The sequence below is a fragment of the Rhipicephalus sanguineus genome, chromosome 10 (genome assembly GCF_013339695.2).
Source record: "Rhipicephalus sanguineus isolate Rsan-2018 chromosome 10, BIME_Rsan_1.4, whole genome shotgun sequence".
NCBI lineage: Eukaryota > Metazoa > Arthropoda > Arachnida > Ixodida > Ixodidae > Rhipicephalus > Rhipicephalus sanguineus.
The window spans coordinates 60,288,085-60,306,635 of NC_051185.1; the positions used below are offsets into that span (position 1 = coordinate 60,288,085).

General features: G+C 47.6%; 1 protein-coding gene across 1 annotated transcript in view; it reads left to right on the forward strand.

The window, feature by feature from the left end:
• Positions 1-4,974: 4,974 nt before the first annotated feature.
• The window catches only part of LOC119371957 (FYVE, RhoGEF and PH domain-containing protein 5), a gene marked incomplete at its 3' end in the record, with an annotated part of 39,344 nt that continues 25,767 nt past the window's right edge, over positions 4,975-18,551 (forward strand). The window contains 1 exon segment of the mRNA XM_037642403.2: positions 4,975-5,372.

The window sequence follows — 18,551 nt, forward strand, 5'->3', positions numbered from 1 at the left end:
CACACACACACACACACACACACACACACACACACACACACACACACACACACACACACACAAAGAAATCACGTTCCTGTCGTCATGAGAGCAAAAATCTTTAGTCAACATCAGCACGCGAGCGATACAAGTTACAGTGTTCGGAAAATAACTTGCCCAAACTTCTTACAGCTCTCCGCGACTACGAAGACGGGGGAAAAAAACCGATATGGGACGGAAAAAACAGAAAGAAAGCTTTTCGCGCTTCTTTTTTCTTCAAGCAGTACTTTCATTGTACACTGCGTTGTCAACGCAGGACTTCGATCACGGTGATGCGTTAAACGTGAATGAATATGAGACGGTTGCCGTGAAGCAGGTTACAAGCGCGTCCGCGGGGCGACGACTGGCCGCATGCCGTTTTGCAAAAGTTTAAAGGTCACGGAAATGTTGTGAACGGCAAAATATTTCCTGCTGCACAAGGGATGGATGAGTCGGTAAGTGGCTTTTGTGACACAAACAATGCGGCGGTTGAGCAGTAGCCCGCTCAGGCCGGCGGCGGCAGCGTCAGCCGATGGCTCGGGGCCGATATCGTCGCTGGGCCTATACCACTTCGAAGCTGCAGTGTACGGTACGTTAATAAGAGCCGCCTACGCTCATATAAGAAGCTAAGCTTTGCTATCGCTGTTGCTGCTTTACACTCTTAGAAAAAAAGGTATATATTCTAAGAGAGTTTCTAAGACGCGGGAGATCTGCGGAATAAAAAAGCGGAGGCGAAACGCCAGCGAATGCGAGGTAACCATCAGCTACGGAATACTCAGATGCAATCCGAGCGCTAACAAAGACAGGCGAACCCGCAGCTTCGACTCAGAAGAAAACAATTCAAGCGTCAACAGAGGAGGGAGGCGAATCATCTGCTCTACTCCGCAGTTTGTACAGCTTTCACGGCTTGGAAATGGCGCGATTTTCTGTGTACGCGACTGCCAGGTAGATTTTCCGTCACATATAATAAAAGAGCGTTGGTTATAAGATTCAAATGTCCATTTCATCAAACATGTTTTGGAGCGATTCTTTACAGCAGTTGACATTAAAGTGGAGTTGGGCGAAAAGTAAATGACATTTAAATTAAAAAAAATATCTATGCCCTGACCGCACCACCCAAGTATTCACAGTCAGACTTTGCGCGATTCAATAGAATTCACTGACCAGAGGGCGCGACGGAGCTCTTATTTGCTGCTGCATTATCGCCGGTATCGGCCGCAAGAAAATGAGACGTTCTCAAAACGCATCGACGCGCTCAAGCATCTCCCTTCTATGCTCCTTTCCAACGAAGGCTTTCTGGCTGCCGCCAGTCCTCTCTGGGCAGGCATAAATATGCGCGACCGCCCCAAGAAATGCATTACGGAGTCCTACCCGCAACAATCACTGCATGCAGTTCTACCCTATATAGCTCAGTCATGGAGGATAACAAAGCAACTAGAGAAAAAAGTCGCAGTTTTGGCGCAAAGGCGAAGCAAGGAATGCGATAGCAACGAATTACAAAGTCACAAGAAGAAAACCAAGCAGCTCCATACTTGCAGCGCGCCCATCAAGCGCAAATAACACGCACAGGATGACCACGAAGTAACAACAGTAACAACTCGACACTTGCAGCGCGCTGCGCTGTTCAAACACAACGAAGGACGCTCGAAAACAACGCGCAGGTATACACAGGACGAGCGCGAACTGTCCCAGTTATTTACTCGTGTTTGAGCGGCGCGCTAAAACCCAACGCTCTTCGATATGTTTTAAGGGTGTACGAATAGTGCAATTTCATCTCGAATCGAATTCGAATTGAATAGTGCCGAATAGCGGCCAAAAATAACGAATATCGAATCGAATGTGGAATACCAAAAATTTTATTGGAACCTGAATGACAGAACAACGGCAATGCTCCGCGCCATTGTCATGACTTCTCCGGGCCCAAAAATCTTCGGTCGCCCGTTCACAGCAGCGTTTTAACTGCGCGCCGGAACGATGGCAGTTTCTGAACGAGTGGTGTGGCGCGACAGTGGCGAGTGCACAGCGTGAACAAATTTTCACATGTGAAACCCATCATCGGGGGTATTGCGGGCCGAAGTCGGGACGTTTTACGGTGCTTGCGGCATACGCGACCGAACTACGGAAGAAGTCCGTACCTTCGTTTCGGAAGCCAAGTGGTGAAAGGCTTGACAGTTTCGTCATGTATTTTTTTTTACGTGAGGAACTGACAACATTCTTTAGAATAAACATGCGCTCGCTTTTCAACTAGGATATCCATGAAAGTTTGAACGAAAGGCCTACTTAACTACGTTTGCGTTAGTTTTAGCCACGTAACTCACCCTAACCAAATTTTAACAGGGTGGTTTCTTGGCCCGCGCTCGCTACAACTTGCACCGTCACGCGCGCCAACTGGCTGACGCGTGCCAAGAAACCACCGCCAATATCGGCCTACCGCTGCAACGGAGCCGGCGAGTCGCGGCCGCAGCTGATTTCGTTCGCTCAAACCAAGGCTGAGAGCAGCACGTTCGCTGCCGCGCGAATGCGCTAGTCACGCGATTCTTTTTGTATTTTCGCGGGCTTTCTTTGCAGCTTGGAAAAAATGGTATACGCAAGACTCTCTTTATCACAAATAATGCAGTGAAGTTTCTGAAGACGCTCTCGAACTTTGCAAGTCGTATTTCTTGCCTAAAGTCAGTATTTATCAATTTAGTTAAATAAGTCTTATTAACAAATTAATTGCAAAACAAAACGTTGTCTATAGTGCGCAAGGTGACTGTCAGCAATTTGCAACTGATTTCACTCACCTGCCTCTAATATTGTATTTTTTAACCCTTGGCTAAAGATAGCTGGGACACCCGGTATATATATAGTCATCTACATATCCGGGATATGATGGCGACGGCAACGGCGACGGCGACAGCAGAAACCAGCCGAGATGTGTGCATTTGATTGCTATCGCAATAAATGTTGAGGATCACGCAGCGGGGAATGGAACGAAAAGTGATAGGAGTAACCTTAAGAGATCGGAGGACGGCAGAATGGGACAGCGAACAAACAGGGGCAGCAGATATACTATACTTGATATCAAGCGAAAGAAATGGACCTGTGCCGGCCACGTAATGCGTAGGACAGACAACCGGTGGACAGTGAGATCAGCAGAATGGTTACCAAGGGGTGGGAAACACACTCAAGCAAGCCGGAGAGTTGGATGGGAGGGACGAAATTAAGGAGTTCGCAGGGATAAAATGGAAACCGCTCGCACAGGATAGGGTAAACTGTGTACCATTGGGGTGGACTTTCGTCCTGCAGTGGACTCAAACACGCTGAGAATGATGACGATGTTAATGATGATGATATGGTGACTCGCTAGGCTACGTGTTCCGGCGCTGCTGTTGCATCTCGAAAACTCCATTGACGGCTGTCTGTTCGAGAGCGACAATAAAAGAGGGGAGAGGGGGGAGAGGTGGAAAGAAATAGTCTGGCACGTTCACAACAGCCTGGCGCTGCTCCTTGTCATATCGCTCCTCTTCGTGTCTCATCCTTTGCGCTGCAGTATTTTGCAGGATGGCCACTCCTCTGTGTTCTCTTTACGCAGCCCCGCTTGACGTGTCTCTCTTGTTTTCTTTTATGGTTCTTTTATTCTTCTCTCAACATCAACAACCGGGGTTTCACGGGCGAGCGTCAACGAGTAGGGCGTAACGCCCGGCAGCAGCTACGTGCATACGTAATGCAACACTGGCGGTGGATCGGGTTTCCTCCGCGCCTAATCCTTTCGCGGGGTTCCACCCTTCCCTTCCAAATCACGGACACGTTCCTTTGTGTTTGTTTGACAAATGCGCTTTGTTGTGCTATTAGATTTGACTCACATTGCTTGAGCCATAATATGCGGAGGGGTGCATAGGTGGGAGGCTGGGTGGAGGGCGCAGTGGCATAGCTGTGATTACGGGGCGCAAGTATGTATTACTTACATAGGTTTTGCATGTAAGTATATACCGTCTACGAGTGGCCAGAAAAGTAGCATTGAGTCACAGACTCACAGTTGAAAGGTAGAGAGGGATAGAGAGAAAACGCAGGGACGTTAACCAAGGACGCGGCTGATGAGATACCCTACACTTGGGGAGAAGGAAAGAGGGAGTAATAGACTGGATAGATAGATAAAGAAAGAAAGAAAGGTAAAGAAAAATAACACAGGGGCATTTAAATGGACGCTGGAGTGAAGGCGATTGTTCTCATATTAGCAAGTTACTCCTTCATAATTCCAAGCATCGCTGGTCGCGAGAAGACGCTTGTTTGGCGAGGAAACGCTCAAAAGGAAATGCTGGTGGCGACTCCACCTTGAAGTTCCAGCACCAAACGCCGTGACGTCATAGCTTTTGACGCCGTCTACTAGGTCCTACGTAGTTCTCAATCAGTGAAAATGGAGTACATTGTCATCTGAGACTTAACAGACTTGACATATGAAGTTTCAGGAAATTTCGTGAGCCAATGTCGCCGGAGTACGAAAGATACACCTTGAAATCTGTGATGTCACGCGCGGAGAATTTGGCGCGAAACATAAAAATGAAATTTTGACCTTGATTTTCTCCTCCGTTAGTAAACATATGATGATGAAATTAACGGCGTTAACGTTCTCAGAAAATGATTTATGAAAATCTAAACCAATTAGTTGTTTCACGTTAGTGTCCCTTTAATGTGAACCCACAGATCACGCGCCGTCATAATTCACAAGCGTTCGTAGAGGAGAAGGTGGAGGGGTTGGTTGGTGGGAAGGGTGGTGTTTGGTGGGGGCGAACCCTCTTTGCATAATGAGTGCACCCTATCGTCAGCACCACGCGGTGCGTCGTTTTCTAATCTCCCGCGCGTGGCAATCCCTGGAATCCGTCCGGGGACTGGCGCATGACGTGGCAAGGGGCACCCAGAGCGCGCAGTGCGCGCGTATATCGCCGTCACCGCCGGTGGTGGCAGCGCTGTGGCGATCGACGCCGCTCCGCGTCAGGCGCCAGCGTCGCGCTGAACAGGCCGCCGCCGGCGCCACCGCTTGAAGCGATCGATGTCGCTCGCTCGCTGCACACCGCGGGCGACAACATTCAACGCTCCCCGGCTGCGTACTAGTGGTACTACACGGCAGCGCCGTGAAACCACACGACAAGCGCGCGTCGACGCAGTGTAGTATGTAGTGTGCCGGTTGCTACTGTTTGTGGGTGCTGTGTAATGAACCGATTTCGCTGTTGGATTGTGAATCTCGCGACCGCGCTGGCGTTGCAGTTACCAGGGTTTGAAGAGTGCACGTTTTGTGTTTTGTGGCTGTGAAGGGAGAAGCACTGGCTGTGCTTTTTGACGCGGAACTTGGAACACCCGAGGATCAGCGCCATGGGGTAAGTCACCAGAGAGCCGAAGAGCACTGACCTCCAGGAATTGCGTTGGCTTTGAATGAGAACTCTGTTCTGTTCTCTCTCGAGAACAGTGTGTGCGTTTCTGAATGTATGTGAGAAATACGATATGGAACGCTGAAATTACTTCTTAAAGCTCATATAGACTAAACGCAGTTGGCAAGCGCAAAAGTGTTCATGACACGAAATGCTCAATCGGAAAAGGTATCTCTTGCAGCCCAATACGTCACATTCATATCAGTACATTACAAGTAATTGTTGAATAAACATGAATTCGGCGTTCCAGCCTATATTTCTTACGATAGTACATCGCTTCAGCAAATGTGAAAGGAACATCTGTGTTTAGGATGTGAGTAGGAATAGATGAGGAGGTGACGGCATTTATGACCTGGAGCATATAGTTGGGTCGGAAGTGAACGGGTGCTATCAGTTACGTTCGATAGCATCTCTTTGAAGTGTTACCGTGAATATGTATCTCTACTGAAAAAAATGTGAAGGAAAAATTCGGAGTTTGGGGATTTGAATCAGAATAGTGGATAGCGTTGGTGAATCTGTGTCAGTAAAGAAGCTCCCTTGAGAATGAATGGGCGTTCTCATATTCATTCCCGAGTTTGCGTTTGGAGCACTACTGCGAATAAGTGTACACTGCGGTGGAAACTGGGATGGGGCGTTTCCTGCCTGGGAATCGGACTGGATCGAAGGTGCCATGAGGCATGTTCGAGCGAACGGTCACTGTAGCTTTGACTGCGCTGAGCATAACTCCCGGTTAGATTACGGGGCCGCTGCATATGTTGGCTTGCGAGCTACGACGTGTCTGTGTTTCATGTCGCTTAGAGATGAGAAGAAAAACTGCCTCTGCGATTTGAACGGTCGACTGAGCGCACGATAGACGCAATGTAGGGCGGGCTCGAGCAGTATCTTCGCAACGTGTTAACCTGGAGAAGTTAGAATTACGAATATATAGATGTAAGAATAAATTCGCAGTCATCTATTTGTAGACCAATTGTCTCTCGTGCCCCTGTTTGCGTAACTTACTGCGCTGATTTCTAATATGCATTTGTGCAGTAGATATGTGTATAAGAGAGACAGAGAGACAATACGTTTGATGCGAGGTTCAAGCAAGAGCGGAGGAGGATGTTGGAAGTTGCAGGCGGATCTGGCCTTGCGAGATGTGCTGGCAATGACAGCGCCCGGTTTCCTGCTTTCAAGTTGTGTTGAAAACATGATAATTTTCTAAAGCGAGGCGCCGGCGGGCTACAAAGAAGGCAACAATGTACATGCCGGTGGCTCATGAGCTTTCTAGCCCATGACCTGTTTCGCGTATGGTCCTGTGCTTAACCCTCCATATCGCCACACAACGCCCCCACTATGAGAGTCACTAATGCCAATCTCATGCGAGGTCTGTAGCCTTTAAAAACCTCACACCTCCTTCCTGAATGTCCAGTGTCCACACGGAAACATTATATAGTTTACTCTGTTGTGTGGAGAGCATAAACATTGGGGTGCTTCAAATAAACATCGTCGATCTTTATCAAGTTGACTGCAGTTGAGCAAATAATGTTCAATATCACCATAGGTCTTACAAGTAGGACACAATGGCGTCGCGGCAAGTCTGATCTTGTAGATCCATGCCTTTATCCTCATTTCTTGTGACCTACGGTCTTATGTTCGTGTTCACACAGAGAGAAACCTCTTATGATAAATATTTGTTTAGTAATTACAGGTTCTTGCTAGTAGCGATATTGAACATATTACTATTTCGAAAGCACCCGCGGCGGTGGTCTAGCGATGCTCGACTGCTGACCCACAGGTCGCGGGATCGAATCCCGGCCGCGGCGGTCGCATTTTCGATGGGGGCGAAAATGCTTGAGGCCCGTGTACTTAATTTCATCATCATCATCATCATCATCATCATCATCGTCGTCGTCGTCGTCAACCTTACTACGTCCACTGCAGAGCAAAGGCCTCTCCCATGTTCCGTCTATCAACTCGGTCCTGCGCTTTCTGCTGCCACGTTATACCTGCAAACCTCTTAATCTCATCTTCCCACCTAACTTTCTGGCTCCCCCTCGCGCGTTTGCCTTCTCTTGGAATCCAGTCTGTTGCTCTTATTGACCAGCGGTTATCTTGCCTACGCGCTACATGCCCTGCCCATTTCCATTTCTTCTTCTTGATTTCGACTAAGATCTCCTTAATACCCGTTTGTTCCCTGACCCACTCTGCTCTCTTTTTGTCCCTTAATGTTACACTTAGAGATACACGTTAAAGAACCCGAGGTGGTCAAAATTTCCGGCGCCCTCCACTACGGCGTCCCTCATAACAGTGTCTTGGTTTTGGGACGTTACACCCCAAGAATTATTATTGTACTATTTAGAAAGCAGCGACCAATGACGTAGTGGGGCATAGTAGTATCAGGCTGGTTTAGCAACTGAAGCTTCCTATCTCCGTCTGGGAATATAAAGCGATGACTCTTAGGCATTTCAAAACTCGCGCAGCAAATCAGTCATATGTCGTAAATCAAACCACTCTTGCTAACAAGAAACCCTGTGGTGTCGACCCGCGACGTTTCAGCGGTTAACCAGAGAGTGCTTTGACAGTTTTCTTCTGGGAGATATTAAAGAAAGTTTTTCTTCGTGAGAACTTCGTGTGATTGGTCGGTGCCCTTCGTTAATAACATGTTCCTTGTCGCCATTGCGGGGTTTCTGTTCCTAGGAAACTTAATTGCTTAAGACCTCTTTTCGTGAATGCGTGTGCCATAGTCAACACGGATTACCGCAACCTGAGCTATATGCCGAGCTAATGAATCTACACGTCGCCGGCAAAAGCTGGAGCAGAGCTATGTGGATTCGTTGGAAACAAACAGGGCTTCCCTATACACCATAAAAAAAAGTTATGAAAAAATTGAGTGGAAGAAATGAGTACTCACGGCGCTTGTGTTAATGTGTGCTTCTGTGGCTCAATTTCAAAGAAGTCTACGCAAGAATCGTTCGCAAGTGTAACTGCTAATGATAAAATTGCGCACGTAACACAAAGACACAGACGAAAAGTTCACAAGGGCCAGCGCAGTGTTACGTGCGCAATTTTATCATTATGCAACCAAACCAACTAGCCTGCCTTTCCGTTTTTATTGTAACTGCTAGCCAATCACTCGATACTGCACAAATTAATAGCGAACGCGACAGGGTAACGGCGAAGGACAGTTACGAGGAAAACGAACGCTTAGGAGAATACAGAAACCGTTCTCGGGGAAAAGAGTCTGCTGCAAAGGGCTTTGCGGAAACAAGAAAGAAAAGCGTATAGCGCGCATCTCGCTTTTTTTTTTAACTTTAATGCAGGAAACGCTCCCGCGTAATTATGTTTTCCCGGAATAGCGAAGTCCACGAAATTGTACATAATCACAATAATCAGGGACGGCGGCGTGTAATTGTAGAAGATGAAAAGAAAACAAGGCAAACAAGGAATTCGGGAGCCCTTCCTCAACCGGGAAAAGGAGGAGGAGGAGGAGAGGGGGGGGGGGGCGAGCGAAGCGTGGCGTGTGCTTGCATGACCGACTAGTTTTCTTTCTTAGCTTCTGTCACACTGCGCAATGCTCTCTACCAACTGTTTCATTCCTCCATGCCGGGAAGTGTACCTCAATCCACGTGCTTCGCAGCCCAACATTTCAGTTGCTTCAGGCAACAACGGCGGTCACGCGCTCGTACGCAGGCAACAATGAAATGCGGCAACGTGAAACGACAAGAGACCTCGATAGAAGGTCAGATGGCCATGTCAGAAACGGCTGATCGCCAACAAGTCCGCGATCGAGAAAGCATCACTTATGAGAAAAAACTTCATGGGCCGCACTTCTGTACACTCGCTGGCTCGCGGCTTTTCGCGTACAACGCCGCCGCCACCACCGAAATCCGTGACTCATAACGAGCTTCGCTTGAAAGCGAAAATTGCGCTTCCTGGGTGCCCGAGGCACGCGGCCTTCAAATTGACATCTGAGTTTCGGGTCCACGGCCGCGGCAGCGAAGCGTTCACTTCCACACTGCCTGCGGGCCGGATATCCACGGGGAGAGAGAAATATTTGTTAACTTTTTGTTTCCATTTCCTCTCCGAGGCGTATGGAGCAGTTCGTTCACACTTACTCTTCGGCTATTTCGTCACGTTGCTATTACGTCACGTTGGCATCTGCCTATCTGGGAACGTCAAAGTTAGCATGGAGGTGATATATAGGTCTTATCTCAGGCTATATGCTGGTACAGACGGTGCCGCACGCAAGCGAAGTGAAACTTTATGGCGAATGAGCGATGATTTACTTCGATTAATTTCCTTAATTCGTTTATCGCGCTAATTTGTCAACAGGCTAGCTGAAAAAAAGAAAACCAAAGGGAAGCTATAGGTCATATTAGCCTGAAGCTTCCCCTACGGAGACAGTTCCTGAGACGGGAACCATCGCATTGCTTGTGAACATACAAAAACAACAGCAAAACAAAGCACGATTATCATCCCAAATAGGAACGATAAACACACCGTGTGTGGGATTTGGAGCAGACGTGAACAAGCACGGGGAGGCAAATAAAGAAAAGGCAATGATGATTATCTTCTTCAAGCTACGTCGAACGTAAACATGCTTGCTCTGTTTGCACTGCATGACAAGCCAAGCATCTATTCGCCATGAATGCAGCTGAAATAAGCAACGAAGCGTACATCATTATCACGTGTGAATAATGGTGAATTGAATTTTATGAAAGTTTTAATTCTATACATGGAGACCTTGCTTCACCCGGTATACCAGCTCATTGTGCTGGTGCCGCTGGTCTTACCGTTGCCTAATATAAGTTTTAGTGGTTGGGGCATGACGAGTCCGCATTTCCACAACATATGGAATAGTGTATAGGGTTTTGGGCAAAATTGGCATCACCGGCCACATTGTGTTGTGCACGGGGCGTTGGAAACGTGGTTTGCATACCAAACCGAAGCTGCCAAGCTCGGTTGGCGGTCTACCGTGGTTAGCGGCTTAACCGCCGTTTCACTGGCCGTGTTACGTTAACCGCAGTTACGTTAACCGCGGTCAAGTTTGTCCGTGTAACAGTGGTATACGTGTTAGCCAACAGTTTGCCTGAGTGCAACCGGTTCTTCTCTCGTAAGGGTACAATGTGGTAGCGGGTACTGTCTGCGGCTCTGATGGCCGTGACTTAGGATGTCTTTGTAACGCCACGGTACTTGGTCTAATTAATAATTATTACAACAATGAAAACTACAGCAGAGCCGTTGTACACATTATGGACTTTTCAATGCTTCTGAGTGACGCAGCATGCTCGCCGCAGGCACTTGATATGACCTGTGTTGATGTAACTCTTGATTGAGCCAGTGCCTGTTCTTTGCACTGGCAAATATGAATGACAACTATAATATTGGCTTATTAGCAGCTGCTTGCCCTCTAAGTGTTAAGAAATATCGGATGGAGAGAGAGATAGAGAGAGAAACGAAGAGGAAAGGCAGGGAGGTTAACCTAGCTTTGGCTAATAGATCAGATGAGAGAGTAGAATAATAGATAATATATAAGATAGAGAAGAAAGAATGATAGAAAGGAAAAGAAGAAACGGACAGTTAATGTGAGCCCACACAACACGAACTCGAGCTGGTAGTTCACAGATGCCCGTGAAGCCCGGTCGTCATCAAGTAGCACAACAGGGCTTTCGTGGACATGTGCATGCACAAAACCGTGGGCCAAGGTCCAAGGATATTCTTTTCTGATAACGATCATGCGGATACATAGGGCACAAACCCACAAAAGAGAGAATAATTGCGAGGTGCTCTTCGAAAACCTATCGTATCAGTGTTAGAACAGAGGTCGGTTGTGGATCTCTCTGCACTATCTATCATCATGTCACAAACACCACGCTGCACACAACTGCAACGTGCACGACGAGGAACCTCTACGCTATACTCAGCCTTGTGCAGCGTGCTACCAGAGAAATATTTTGCAGTGTATAAACGTGTGTTGCATGCACCAACACGTACACGCCGTGCGCGCACACGCCTTTATATAATGTACACTTTGGCTCGACTCGGATGCACGGTTTCCGGTAGCCGCAGCGACAGGGTACGTGCGTAACAAATGCGCGGGTGCGGTTTTTCCCGTTGACGTAAAACGCGCCCTTCGCGATGCAGCCGCTGCCCGCTGCGCAGTTTTTCATCGCAAGCGAGACCGCCGCTCACGTTACCCAGAGTGCACGCGCGCTCACGCTCAATATAGTCGGCACATTTTTTTCTCATGCTTGTCTAAGCGGTTTACCGCTTAGACAAGCATGACAAGCTTAGACAAGCATGAGAAAGCTTGTCTAAGCCCTTTCTGTAGTGCATAAAGACAACCAACTTTAGCGCTTGTCTTTAGCCATGCTGCACTGTGTGCGTCAATTGGGAATCATCTGCACTGTTGTTTATCTCATCTTTCGTTTGCACTCTCCTAACCCTTCGCACGTGTACGGTAGCGAAGTGGTCAACGTCTAGTTAATTTACCCACATTTTATTCATTCTCTCCCTCTCGTTCTCTCTCTCTCTCTTTTGCAAATGCAGCTCGTATTACTCGCTATGAGCGAGAAATTGCTGCCGTCGGCAGTTTCTTACGACTCGGTGATTTCCCTTGATTGATTGATTGAGGTACTAAGTGAAGAGATATTAGCGTTCTTTTTAGAGTATTACGTTGCCTCGATTTTACTGGCCGGCTGAAGGTGTGATTTACTAATTAACCAGGAGTGCTATTTAACGTGTCACAGCACCTGGACACTGTGCAACGGAACGATGATGGCAATATTAAAGTTAGGCCTCAGCGGCACCTCAGTATACTATAGCATTATGTGGCGGAAAACGCGATTAGTGGCATGGTTACTGGTCACGCTCTTGTAGGCTACCAGGGGAAGAGTGGTTTTGTAGTGCGCTTTGAGTACAACGAACTAGAAACATTTCTATTCGTGACTACATTGGAGGCACATTGAGGGACACCGTGCTGTTACGAGTTCCCTTAGAGGCCACGACTCGATAGAGCCTCCGTTATCTGCAATGAAACTTTGGTGTGGGTGAGTTGTTACATCGCTGAAAACACTGACGAGTAGAGCAAAGAACGAGGGTAGTGAAGGCGCGTGCTGTGTCCATGGCCAGGCCCGTAGCCAGGGTGTGAGCCCTAGCCCCCCCCCCCCCTCCCGAAGTTTTGGTGAAGTAGGTGTCTTTACCAAAAATAAATAATGAAAATCGGTGAGTGCCCTCCCCCCCCCCCCCCCCCGAAATAAAATTCCTGGCTAGGGGCCTGTCCTTGTACTTTGCGCTACTCGTCAATATTTCCATTGCCTGCCTTGTTGTGTTAAGGCGTCATTATTCTTTACTTGATTCAATTAAAAACCAAATCAAATTACATACACACGCATGCTCCACTTTCTCCACTCACACACACACGCGCGCGCGCGCGCGCACGCACGCACTCTTTTTTTTTCACGCGCACATACACACAAGCATGATGTGTTCCCTCTCTCTCTCAAACCTGCACACACGCGAGCACAAATCGGTGCGCAGAACACGGAAGCTGAATGGCGCTGAGTGCACCAAGCACGACCGTTTCATTAGGCGCATTACTCGTTCGACGCATCGCGCACATATATTCACATCCCACCCCCCGTGTCCCGCGTTTTCTCCGCGGTCGCCTTCTCGGGAGCAGTTTCTCGAGTATCGCAATTAGTCACACTCTTCCGACCAAGCGCCTCATGCGAGACAGCCACGCTTGTGGCTAGTTACAATGCTGGGGCATTCATGCGAGAAGCCCCGCATCATCGTTGCTCCTCCTTCCGCGCATGCAGCCACGAGTTTACAGCGACGAAATGTTGTCTCAGAGCTGGCGACGCGCCAACCCTGCGCTTGGCTCCTCCGTCTCAGCACGGTTGCGGAAGCGGTAATCGACGCCGGGACACGCCGCTCCCTTTCCCCTGCCGAGGAACACAACCCTTCTGCTTCTTCCAGCCGCCTCTTCTTCTTTCACTCTTCCGTCTTCTTGCGCGCACGCGCGACTCGTAGACGGAGGCGCTTTAAAAGGAACTCGACCGTATAAAAAGATATACAAAATGCCGGCGTGTCTCGAGCCCATTGAAGCGAACCGTCAGCGCGTCCGTCAGAATTGAAGCTGTGTGACGCTCTCTGAACGACTCGAGTGCAGTGCAGCGGAAGCTCTGGGGCTTGACTGTCAGCCGTTTAGATGGCTGCTTGTTCCACAAGGTCGTGTTGTCCGTGATAATTTGATGCCTACTTATAGATATAATTGTGTAGCGCCAGTGTAGGGTGGCTAACAAGGGCATAATGATCAGGGAGACAGACAGCTAACACATTACATTATAGACGAGGTCATAATTTTGCTGTCAAATTCGGTGTGACCTAGGTATGTAACAAACGCAGACACAAAAAGGCAGAAGTTCAGAGAAAGCTGGAAACTTGAAGAGATGAAAAATTCGTGAACACGGGGTGCCGCTGGAGCCGACGTTTCGACTAGTGGACTTGTCTTCTTCAAGGCTGCAACTGTCTCAACACAGACGTAGTTACATACCTAAGACTCACTCACTCACTCACTCACTCACTCACTCACTCACTCACTCACACAAACACACAGGTGCGCACGCATCTTATGCTTGTTCCAAGGAAGGAAAAAAAAAGTTATCCCCATTGCGCGTTACTAATCATTTCGCTGCGCTTTTACTTAGTTGATGGCACGCGTATATAAGGGTGCTATAAAAGGCAGACGGGGAAAGAGCCAATCCTTTTTCTCTGGTCGTTTACTTTGGCCGTCTTCGCGGGAGGCCTATAGCTTTCTCTTCACTGCACGGAACTGGTGAGGAAACGTGCACAAAGAAGGGCGTCTTTTGGCTTTGGCTGCGCCGTGGTTTCGAGGCAGACGCCTAGACGGTCTTTTCGCCGAGGTTGAGTGACCGCTCGATCGAATCAATCCCGTCGTCGATGACTTGGCGCGCGCCACAATTTCAGGGCGTCGTCGTCGTCAGTGGGACGCGACGGGGTGCTGACCGCAGTCGATGAAACATGCTGGGAGTTGGCGACAGGACGGGGAATCCCCCGGGTCTAAACGGCCAGCGCAAGTCACGCCGACGGCTGTCTGCGTGACCGACGTGTGCGATATAAAGGGACGGTGCTTCGCTTGCTTTCATGGTGAAGCTGCCTTTCGTCGTCGTCCTCGTTGTCGTCGTAGTAGTAATAATAGCAGTTGTAGTGACGCTGGTCAGGTGACCAGAGGGGGTAGTGAATTAATGAATAAATAAAACGAAATAAAGAAGGTGATGATACTCAATGATGATAATGATGACTATTTTGTACCGAAAGTCGTCGTCGTAGTCGTCGTCATCATCGTCACCATTACAGCTTCGCGGTCCAACTGCTTTCGATTAGCGGATTGATTGATTGATTGAAGTAGCTTTAATGTTCAATTAGTGGAAATTGCTGAATTTTTTCTAAAGGCGTTCTTCCTGGGCAGACTTGGCAGTAATGAAATTACTGTAATCAGGTGGTATCTTTCTTTAATGGGTGATGTAAACAATCACTTTTGTGGGCTGTTACAGGGTGTCCCAGCCATCACGCAGCACGATTTAAAAAAAGAGGAACGGCGTTACGCGAAGCAAACGTACAGCATATTGCTCCTGGTACAGTGGAGTAGCCACTGCTATTTTTTTCGTTAATGAGCTTTAATTAATTAGTCATAACTATATTTGTAACTCGACAAGCACTCACCTAATTGTCAAAATGTCAATGAGGCGTATGTAGGCATGTTCAAAGGATATCTAACTGCGCAATATTTAACAACGTACTAATTACGTGCTCATTTTTTCCGGCTGATAAAGAAAGCCCGCGAAATATGAAAAATAACACGTGACTACGCTCCCACCCGCAAAGGAAACCAGCGCCCTCAAATAAGCTTACTGCAAGCAATCGCTTTGCCTGTTGTCCGTTGCGAGAGACAGCGTTCCGCATTTTGGCAAGGGTACAGGTCGGGCGCCAACGACATGCGTGCAATTTCGCTGGGATTCATTCCGTTCGATAGTACGCCGCAATCATCATTCATATCTCACGGCCGACTGTTCTCATTGATAACGCGGCAGATGTTCTGATTACGGCCTGACTCTGTAAAACCAAGCAGTGCGTTTCTTAGGCCGGAGGTGGCAGATAGGGCTATGCGTTTTTTTTCTTTCTGCATTTTTTCCTTGATACTGTCTACGTCATAGGGAGCCCGTTTGAGGGCGCTGCTTCCCAACGCGCACAACAGTCTAGTCACGTGTCACTTTTCATATTTCGCGGGCTTTCTTGATCAAGCGGAAAAAATGAGCGCGCAATTAGCACGTTGTTGAAAGTAGCGCAGTTAGATGCCATTTGAACATGCCTACATACGCCTCATTGACATTTTGACAATTAGGCGAGTACTTGTTGAGTTACAAATAGAATTATGACTAATTAATTAAATCTCATTAACGAAAAAAATAGCAGTGGCTACTCCAGTGTACTAGGAACAATATTCAGTAGGTTTGGTTCGCGTAACGCCGGTCCTCTTTTTTTTAATCGTGCTGCGTGATAGCTGGGACACCCTGTATATACACATACATACATAAAGGGTGTCCCAGCTATCACGCAGAACGATTTAAAGAAAGAGGAACGGCATCACGCGAAGCAAACCTACTGCATATTATTCCTAGTACACTGGAGTAGCCACTTCTAATTTTTTCATTAATGAGGTTTCATTAATAAGTCATAATTATATGCGTAACTCGACGAGTACTACAGCAATTATGAAAATGTCATTGAGACATATCTAGTCATGTTAAAACGATACCTAACTGCGCAATTTTCAACAACGTACTGATTACGCGCTCATTTTTTCCGGCTGATAAAGAAAGCCCGCGAAATATGAAAAATAACACGTGACTACGCTCCGACCCTCAAATGAAACCAGCGCCTTCAAATAAGCTTACTGCAAACAGCCGCTTGCCCGTTGTCCGCTGCCAGAGACAGCGTTCCGCATTTTGGCAAGGGTAGAGGACGGGTGCCAACAATATGCATCGCAATTTCGCGGGGATTCATTCCGTTCGATAGTACGCCACTATCATCATCCATATCTAACGGCCGACTGTTCGCATTGATAGCGCGGCAGGAGCGCTGTTCTGATTACGGCCTGACTCGGTAAAACCAAGCGGTGCGTTTCTTCCGCCGGGGAGTGGCAGATTAGGCCATCCGTGTCTTTTTTTTTCTTTCTGCATTGTTTCCTTGATACTGGCTACGTTATAGTGAGCCTGTTTGAGGGCGCTGGTTCCCGATGCGCGCATCGGCCTGGTCACGTGTCACTTTTCATATTTCGCGGGCTTTCTTTATCAACCGGGAAAAACGAGCGAGCACGTTGTTGAAAATAGCGCAGTTAGATGGCATTTGAACATCCTACATCCGCCTCATTGACATTTAGACAATGAGGTGAGTACTTGTCGAGTTGCAAATATAATTATGACTCATTGATTAAACCTCATCAACGAAAAATTTAGCAGTGGCTATTCCAGTGTACTAGGAACAATACTCAGTAGGTTTGCTTCGCGTAACGCTGTTGCGCTTTCTTTAAATCGTGCTGCGTGATAGCTGGGACACTCTGCATGTATATTGTCACGGGGTCATGACGTCGACGAAGACAACAGTCAGCACGTCCGAGATGAAACTGTTTATTTGGCCGAACGATCTACTACAATCGCGAAGCTTCTCGAACACTACTTCGCGGACAGCGTCGAGCGTTGATAACCGTCCCTGCCGGTCAAACCCGAATACATCAAAACAAGACAAGAAGTGGGCGTGGCAATATATATATATATATATATATATATATATATATATATATATATATATATATATATATATATATATATATATATCAAGGGAAGCAAGGCCGATTACTGAGGGCTGGCCTCGACGGTGCTATGTGCCTGTGTGCAGTTCTGACAGGGGCGTCAATTCGTGCTGCCGTGCGTTATACCGGAAGCGGAAGCAGATTGGCAAACTTCCGTTCGCGATCGAGGCTACAGAACAGTTCACGGGCAGAGCGTTCGCACTTGCTCTTTCTTTCCTTTATTGGTTTTGTTTGTGTGTGTGTCTTTTTGTTAATCCGTGGCAATCACAAAGCCGTCGCTCATTGTCTTTCTTATTGTGCATTGGCGCTCAGCATGCTCTCTTTTAATGCCTCGGCATTAAAATTAACAAAGCTGAGAAAAAAGAAGCCAGAGTTTGGGGGAGGCTGATCACGACAGTGGAATGGTGCGTGGCTGGCCTATCGCATTTGCTCGCATTCAACCAGCACTGTTTTAACGGTCTCTAGCGTGGATTACTGCATGATCACTGTTTAACTACTTTTGGCTGCTCCTGCCTGGTGCTGGCTAATGTTAACAAAGGATGGCTTCAGGAGGGTTTCCATTTGGGCTTGTTGGTGATTCATCTTGATGGGTACTGATGCGCACAAGAGACAGGGACACAAGAAGGAACATAAATGGATAGACGAAGCGCAACGTCTGTCCATTTATGTTCCTTCTTGTGTCCCTGTGAAAAAAGGATGGCTGTCAAGGTAACTGAAAGTAAATAGAGGTAATGAAAGGCGACGCCGTATAATATGCCTCGCCTTTGTTGCTAAAATAACACTGAGTGTTTTGTACGCCAGTGTAATGGTAAGACGCTTAGGACATACTTTTACCGAGAAACAACGCCTTGATGCCTAAACACTTTGCATTGTATGCGTGCTGCAGAAACAAACAAGTGAGAAAGGAATCGATTAACTTGCGCAACTTTGTTGATGCTTCTGCTGATGATGATTACTGAATATGTCGGAGCGCTTTGTAATAACACCACCTCGTTGCGCAAATCGCATCTTTTTACGCCTGGCGCGATATTACGCTTCTGCCACGCAGTGTGACATGCGTTAGGGAAACTCCTTCCACTACATGACATTCATATGGTGTTTTTTTCCGAACCAGTTTTAAGCAGTATCTTGGTCCAGTGGTAGAACGCCTGCTTGCCACGCAGAGGGACTGGGTTCGATTCTCCCTGGAACGTAACATCTTTATTTATTTTATTTGCATCTTTCTCTATTTTTCGGTCACGTACAAGATGATTTTT